Source organism: Euleptes europaea, chromosome 6, assembly GCF_029931775.1.
Source record: "Euleptes europaea isolate rEulEur1 chromosome 6, rEulEur1.hap1, whole genome shotgun sequence".
Classification (NCBI taxonomy): Eukaryota; Metazoa; Chordata; class Lepidosauria; order Squamata; family Sphaerodactylidae; genus Euleptes; species Euleptes europaea.
Genome location: NC_079317.1, coordinates 47,902,556 through 47,911,508, shown reverse-complemented (window position 1 = coordinate 47,911,508; position 8,953 = coordinate 47,902,556).

Sequence of the window (8,953 nt, the reverse complement as noted above, 5' to 3'; positions counted from 1 at the left end):
GTCCGTTTGATTAAAGGGATGTGGTTTAAACTGCCAAATAACAAAAAATGTGAAGGCGCTATCGCCATGTCCTTTTTCGAGGAAATGTTGGACCAGGGGAGCGTCCAAACCTTGGCTCTGATGCGTGAGCGATGCTCCCCAATACGGGCGTGAATGGCTCATGTGGTGGACCCTATATACATCAAGTGACAACTGCAAAGGATGACATAAACCACGCCCCTAGAGGCACAATTGGTGAATTGTTTTAATTCCAATTTAAAGCCTGTACTGGTTGCGTTCAGAGTTTTTATAGGTAAACTTAGAGGACATACTGTACATGTCCTACATTTATGATGACCGCAGGGAAGAGAAGTATGAGGAGGAGGAGGTGTAAGGCTATCAGAATGTGTAAGTATATTACTGATAGTTTTGGATTTGCGGAGACCACAGGTGGGTAAAATTTCACAACCTGGAATAGACCTAAGTAAGTGCCAATGTTTTCGGACTATTTTTTTCTATTTTGTTAGATCTTGGACTGTATTCTAGAGACCAGCATATTTTTGATCTGTTTAAGTTGTTGGGCTGTGTGTGTGAAGGGTCAAAAGTCTGGAGAAGGGTGGAACGTTGTTGTTTGTTAACTTTGTCTCTCGCCTTTTTTAGGACATTCATTGGATAGCCTCTTACTTTTAGGATTCCTTCATACTTGTCAGCTTCTTTATCAAAGTCTTCCATATGTGTGGCATTTCTTTTTAACCATAATAGGTTACTATATGGCAAGTTGTTTATTAAATGCTTAGGATGGTAAGATGCATAATGCAGACCTGCATTTTTAGCATGTGGTTTATTAAAGGGTTTAACAGCTAATTTCCTATCTGTAGTTACAAAAGCTTCTAGGCCAAGGAAGGAAATCCTAGTGAGGCTGCATTGCCCTGAAAAGGATAGATTGACGTCACAGCTATTAATCCATGTTTTAAACTCTTCAAAAGATTGTATGGAGTCAAACTGAAAATAAAGATCATCCACATACCTCCTGTATACTGTCATGTGTTGTTTACATGGATTGGTGTAGATGTATTTAAGTTCAAAATCTATCACGTAAAGACTGGCTATTGTGGGGGCACAGGCGGTCCCCATTGCTACTCCCTTAGTTTGGATATAGAACTGATCTTTATATCGGAAGTAGTTGTTTTCCAGAACCATGTTAAGTAAGTCCAGAAGGAATGGGTGGGAGGGAATAAATTAGGCCTCCTGTATAAATGATCCTGTACAATGTTTCTAACTTCGGCAAGAGGTATGTTGGTGAAAAGTGAAGCGACGTCTAAGGTCGCAATGACACACCCTTTAGGAAGATGAGTGCCTTCAAGTTGGTGAATAAAATCTCTGGAATCAAAAAGAAAAGATGGAGTTTCTTTAACAAAAGGCTGTAAAAATGATCTAAATATTTAGCAATGGGTTCAACTTGTGAATGCAATTATTGGACGAGGAGGAGGTGAGAAAATATTTTTGTGAATTTTAGGAAGGGTATGAAAAATAGGTGTAGCTGGATGTTTAGCAATCAAAAATTCAGCAGTAGACTGGTCTATATAGTTTAAAGCTGAGGCTTCATAAACAACTGTACGAATGATTCTGTCTACTGACTTAACTGGGTTAGAAGGTAAGGGTCGGTAGAATTTTTTGTCATTGAGTTGTCTCATGTTTTCGAAATCATAATCTTTTTCATTCAAAATAACAATCGAGCCGCCCTGATCAGATTTTTTTATTACTATAGTAGGGTCGACACTTAGATTGTTAAGAATCTCATTTTGTTAAGAATCTCATTTTGCCTATCAGTAAAATTATTTTGAATTACTGGATTGAATTTCTCAGCTTTTGCAAGGTCTTTCAGGACTAGATGTTGAAAGGTGTGTTTAAATGATTGGAGCTACAGGGAATGAATGTGGATTTTGGTCTGAAATTAGAGCAACAACCAGAGGCACCTTGAAAATACTCTAAGTTTTATTTGATGAAACAACTTATAAAGATCAACCCTACTATGAAAAGCAGAATATTTTGCTGTGGGAACAAATCCCAGTCCCAAGTTGAGTACGCTTTTTTCTTCAGGAGTGAGAGTTTTATTAGACAAATTAACCACTAGGTCTACCTCTTTTTGTTCCTGCGTGGTCGTGGAGGATGTTGGAAGTTCCAATACTGGTATTGGAATTGCTTCAACCACCTCCACTGCGCATGATCAACCCCTGCCACCATCGGAGTTCCGTCATAGAACGGCTTTTCTCCTCCGTGCTTGCCATCTTTGGGAATGGACCTTTTGTGGTTTCTTTGAGCCATAAATTTCCACTTACCTTTTGGTCTTGAGCTTTTTTTGTATAACCATGGTACAATTGTATTTTGTGTATATGTAAGTGCAAGTCCTTTGATTATTGAACATTGTTTGTGAATGTATTTTGTATTCTGAAATTGGAGCTTGTGCTGTTCTTCTTGTTTGTTTTCACTTTATGTATGCCATGACTCCTAACCTGTAAGAAAAATTACTTCCAGTCCCACTACTAAAGAGTACACTATAAAATTCTGTACTACTTTGCAAAAACAAGTTATGTGCCTGAATGAATAACTTCTGTTAAAAAAAATTTCTCATCATGTAGATATTTGTGTATTGACAGAACATATATAGGAAAAACATGAGAAAATAATTCTGATCTGATCATACATGTATGAATTAAAGTATTTAAGTACAATCTTTTTGTGGACTGCATGACAGAATTCACAATTAAAAAAAAACCCAGTTGCAGTTTTAATACTTATTTGTAGGGTTGCCAGGTCCCTCTTTGCCATCGGCAGGAGGTTTTTGGGGTAGAGCCTGAGGAGGGCGGGGTTTGGGGAGGGGAGGGACTTCAATGCCATAGAGTCCAATTGCCAAAGTGGCCATTTTCTCCAGGTGAACTGATCTCTATCGTCTGGAGATCAGTTGTAATAGCAGGAGATTTCCAGCTAGAATCTGGAGGCTGGCAACCGTACTTATTTGTCTGGCTTTCTGTATCTTCCTTCTAACTTTATTACATTTTGTGTCTTTATTTGAATAACGTCTTTTTAAGAAAGCAAGATGCTGCATAAATTCATTGTGGCTTATCTTGGTGATCTCCAACCTTATGTTCTGAGTCGTCTCGTAATGCTTTGTATTAGTGGGCAGGCTTCATAAATCAACTTGACTGTTTTCTTTATACTAGGGAGTATATAACATCATGCTTGCAAGGAACACAGTTTGATATTTATTTGTGTCATTTGTAATTTGACCTTCTCCACAAGATAGAGGCTGTTCAATTTTTTCCTTCAACACTTCTGTTGTAGTAAACTAAGAATAATTTTAAATGTAAAACTATTCTCTCTTATGAATAGGAAGATTGAGAAACTGTTGGCCAGCAAAGACAGACTGACACTTGTTCATAATACATTTATTATTGCCTTTGTGGGGCAGTCAGGGACATCCTGCAACAGTGGCTGTGAAGGGAGAAGACACCTGTCTCTTTGTTTGGAAGTGGAGACAGTTTGAAAAGTTGGCTTGGTTTGGCACTTCAAACTTCTGTTGACTTCAAAATATTGTCGAAAGAAAATACCAAGACCACGGTCACACAGCCCGGATAACCTACAAAAACCAATCTGTTGACTTCCTTAATTATATAAGTGACCCTGGAAGGTTTTCATCCAATGAAGAGTCCCAGTGTTCTTGTAGTCTGTTGTTTTTTGAGTGGGGAGTTAATGACCATAGAGAACATTGTAGGTCCAGTGGATATTGTACCTCTGTTTCTTGGGGCCTTCTGGATGGTAGTATAGGGCCTGTGGTCGGTCAAGGAGGACTAAAGATGGGGAGTAGCTACAGAAACCTTGGTTAAGATTTGAAATAACAGGTTGGAAGAGGCCATCGACAGAGTTGCTCCCCAGTGTCCTCTTCCTCTTTCAAACCGAACCCTGGTTCCTTGCTTTTCTGAGGGAGCTGAGGGGACTACAGAAAGTTGGGAGGCATCTAGAGCACTGCTGTCCCAATGCTTGTCCCAAATCAGATGGGAAATGTATCTCATTTGAATGCCTATGAGATAGTGATTATGGAGCCAAATATAATTTTTCTCCGCTTCCTTTTCATCTGCTGAAACTCGGCTAGCTCAATCGTTTAGGGTCATTTGTAGTATGATGACTCCTGAAATGGAATCAGTTGGACAGAAACTTGGTACTAAATTATGTTTTTTGCTAGATTCTTTGCAGACAAAGGCTATAATCCTAAAAAATATTTTCTTGGGACTAAGTATCACTGAATAAAATGGATTTTACTTCTGAGTAGACCTTCTTGGGAGTGCTCCTAAAAAGTCTGATCTGGATACCAGTTAGACTACATGTCAGGCAGTAGAGGTCTGTGGCACTGTCTAGTCAGGTTGTTGAGGATAGAGACAGACTGATCCTTCTGATGGGAGCTGACAGGATTACTGGGGTTGTGAAAGCCACCTCATGAATTAGATTATTGTTATTCCTGTCTTGTAGTAGAAAGATGTTTTGCACCGGCTGCCTAAAATAATAAACCAGTCTCAAGCAGATGAAATTTCCCCCAGACTCATGGAAGGAAGGGGCTATTAATCCGTTACTAAAAATGCCTACCTTACATAAATGATCCCAAAAGCCACGCTTGTAGACAAGGGGCATTTGGGAGCATATCCTCCTTTGAAATGTACCATGCACTCTCTCTGAATTGCCAGAATTTTTTACAAGTCTCTAGCCCATTTCCTTATAGGGATATAAGGGGAAATGTGTGAACAGTTCTTTATCAGAATTCCTCACAAGGGATTGAGAGGGGAAGCTGCAAAAAGAGTTCCTGTTTTAAATCAACTAACCTGTCAAATTCATTCTTCTGTCTGTTCAATAATATATGCTTATCTGCTTCTTCCTTTTTTGTATGCTTACTGTCTCCTTTAATATGAGCAGCAACAAGTAATAATATTAAGGAATGATGCTGGACAGAATCTGAATGAGATCTATACATTTCTGGGACTGCCTCTGCGGTTTGCATTAGACAAATTGTCACCAAGGAAAGAATAGGAAAAGGGGACAGGAGGAGGGGGAAAAATTGTCTGTCCAGTCTCACCGTGGTATCTGTTTACAATTATTCATTGTAAAACATCTTGCCACAACTTACCTGAGTGAGAAACATGTGCCTGTAAGAATGTACAGGCCCTGACCTGGATGGCTCAGGCTAGCCTGATATCGTCAGATCTCAGAAGCTAAGCAGGGTCAGCCCTGGTTAGTATTTGGATGGGAGACCACCAAGGAATACTAGGGTTGCTATGCAGAGGAAGGCACTGGCAAACCACCTCTGTTAGTCTCTTGCCATGAAAATCCCCCCCCAAAAAAGGGTCGCCATAAATCGGCTGCGACTTGACTGCACTTTGCACACACACACAAGAATGTACAGTGCCTTTTACTTAGCAAAATACATGCCATCTATTCATTTAGCAAAATACATGCCATCTATTCATTTTCCACAAGATCTAGAATTTGGAGCAAAAGTACTGAAGAAGGCATTATACTCAGGCAAATATAAACCCTGGAACCTCTCATTGCAGCAAAAAAATAAGAACTATTGTATAGGACCACTTCCCCCTTGCGCTATGTGGTATTTTATCCAGTGTGATATTTTGACCTTTGGCATCAACATTTTTGTGTCAAAGGGGGTTTCTAGGGGAAGAAGAGGGCAGAGGGTATGATTTTCCTACATAACTCTTCTTGTAGGAGCCCCAACTGCCCCCCCTCACAAATCCTGCTTGCCATGAGAAATTTGCTCTCCATTGGGGGAAATCCTTGCATCTGAGGAAATGCTAGTCTGGATCCAAGCCATGGTGAAGGATTATATTCATAGAGCATAGAAAATGAGTGTTCATGTGGTTGTTCTCTGAGCTAATTACTGTGCAATGGAATTTTCAGCTGTTATGCAATACATCCATTTTAAAAGGCTCTTTTAAAAAAATTATTTTGGATTAAGTAAAGAAAATTAACAGCAAGACAGATAAAAATCTTGTGTGTGATGCAATTCAGAACATTCATTTTACTTCTGTTTATTTTCAGGTAAACCTGCATAAGATAGTGGCCAAATGTAGTGTCTCTTGCACAATCCTAGTATTGACTCTATTCCCATGAAGGAATGCATATAGAAACACCCCACTGTGGATTTTCAAAGTGCGATCCATAATCAGAAGTTGGTAGGAATCTAGTAGCTTGTTTGTCCCTACATTGTGTAAGAAATGGCAAGAGTAGCATGAAGCAAGCTGAGTGGTAAGACGAAGAAGCCCTCGTCCCATAATTAAAAAAAGCAAATAGGCTCAACACATGGAGAAAGGAGAAGCATTGTGCCTGTTGCCCGTGCTCTGGCCTCGATATAAGATTACCAGTCCCAGCTGGCAACCCGCGGGGATAAATTTGGGGGGTGGGGACAGGCTTGCTGATGTGCAGAACTGGAAGTGACATCATGATGTGGCACACTGTTGCAACACTGGCAAGCCCCCTTCATACAGACCCTGCTGGTCTGTGAAGTGGCAGTGGGGATTGGGGGGGGGTGTTCCTATGAAGACTCCCAGTATAGAGGATATCTACCCCCACCCCTCCCCAGCTCCATGCCTTAATTCAAAGATTGGAAAAGAGCCTAGATTGGAAAAGAGCCTAGATGCAAGTACAACTTGTATAAGTAAGGGTTGCCCTCTGACTTTAACGTTAATGAAAGTTATGGTAGAAATAACAGGTGTTATCTCACTCCCACACTCCATGAATTGAATCAGTCAAGTGACAAATCTTTCCGGGGTGAAATGCTGTGATGCAGGCTAACAGTGCAGCATAAAATGATACTAGAAAAATTGTTAAACATTTTCACACTTTTTATAACTAGGGTTGCCAGGTCCACCTCTCCTCTGGCAGGAGGCTTTTGGGGCAGAGCTGGGGTAGGGATCGCGTGCAGGGTTGAGTGGTAAAAGGCCTGTCGCAATGTGGCGCTTCCGGATATAAACCGGAACTTTACACTTCCAGGTGAAAACCTGAAATTTACACGGACCGGCCGAGTGGTAGAGCATCTGCTTGACATGCAGAAGGTCCCAGGTTCAATCCCCAGCATCTCCAGTTAAAGGGACTAGGCAAGTAGGTGATATGAAAGACCTCTGCCTGAGACACTAGAGAGCCACTGCCAGTCTGAGTAGACAATACTGACTTTGATGGGCCAAGGGTCTGATTCAGTATAAGGCAACTTCATGTGTTCATGTGGAAGTGATGTGATCACAATGGTGTGGCCGGGCATGCTTCTGAGCCAGGCGATGGATTGGTGGGCAATTGCCCGCCAATCCAAACGAGCTGGCAACCCTATCTATAACAGATCTCTTCATCTGAATGCTGTCCTACCAGCATGCCATAGTGAAGTGCATGTCATTCAATATTAAATATTATCTCTGGGTTGAAGTGTTTCACAAAATAAACACTCATTTCAGTGGGGATTGTGCAGTGCCTGTTATGTGCTCACACATCATCAGACAGAAATTAGCCCTTCAGCATACAGAACGAATTACTGTTTCAAAAGAGCTTTGAGCTCTTGAGGCTGTGTGGCATGGTGCCCAGGGTAAGGTTGCATATATTGGCTGCTAGGAGTTGAGAGAAAATGAGACAAAGCAATTAAATTTGTCTGTCTGCCTGGTTATCTTCTCTAACTGTTCTTTCCCAGAATATTCATGTAGGCCTACCCACTTGGCATTGCGTTTCGGGTGCGGGAACAGCATTGCTCTTCTGTTTTTCTCAATTTTCAAGGTGTCATGAGAAGAACCACTGTCCCATCTCTGTGCCATCATTATGGCACAAACCCTTAGCACAGCAGTTCTTGGATAATGATCTGGCCCAGTGGTGTAGAGTGTGGAAGTGTCTTTTTGCGCTGGCACTTTTTTGTGCACTGTTTGAGCATTGGGTAACTGTTGTAGTTCAAAGTTGGTATTCCTAAACTCCCCTCATTCCTTGTGCAGCTGTTATATTAGGGTAGCATCTGGAGAATTTTGCATATAGGACAGAGAGTCAGAGAATTTCTGAATAAAACCAGGAGTTAGGAAATGGCTGGTAGTGACAATCACTGGAAATGGAAGTGAATGCCATGATCTTTATATGATATTTGGAGAAGTCCTGTTTAAAAACTAGTATTTTGTCATCTGCCATACGTCCATATTAAATGTCTGTAGTTTATTCCAGTGTGTTCAAGTGGTGCAAAGGTAGCAGTACAGTGTACTTTTTGAACAAAAAGCACAGTGTACTCTGAACTGAAGTAGAACTGGAATGGAACTTGTCACTTGGAGAAATTAAGTTAGAAAAAGGCGTAATGTGATTACTGTGTCTCTAGCTTCCATAGTGTTGTTAGCACACACTCATATATCATACCTTATCAATAAAATGTCTGACCAGAGAGGAAAAAACAGAACAATTGATTTGTTTGAACTTAAAAAATTCAATTTCCAAATGTAACCTCTTAAAAATGAGGGGAAATCTGTTTTAAAACTGTTTCTTTTGTGCCATTAACAGTGTTTGTTTTAATAAAACTTTTTTTAATCCATTTCATTTTTCTGTAGTACTTCTGCATGGTGAATTGACAAATGTATATCATAGTAGGACTTGTTTTTTCAGTTCAAGATAATAGGGATTCCATATTTTATAGTTTCATGGAAAACTGCAGAGAAAGCTATGCCAGATTCCCTCAGAACAGCATTGTCTTAATTAAAAATACAAAACAGGGATGGTGGTCCGGAAGAGGTTTATTTAGGCTGTATCTTCACATGAACCTAAGGGGGTGCGGTGTCAGCTGCACTCATAAACATACCTTTAGCAATATTTTTCTGCCACCATTGCATCTGCACAGTGTAGACCTGCAGAACTCCTCCGGGTGGTTGGGGGCCTATGGGGTTTTGGCCAATTGGAGGAGGTGGAT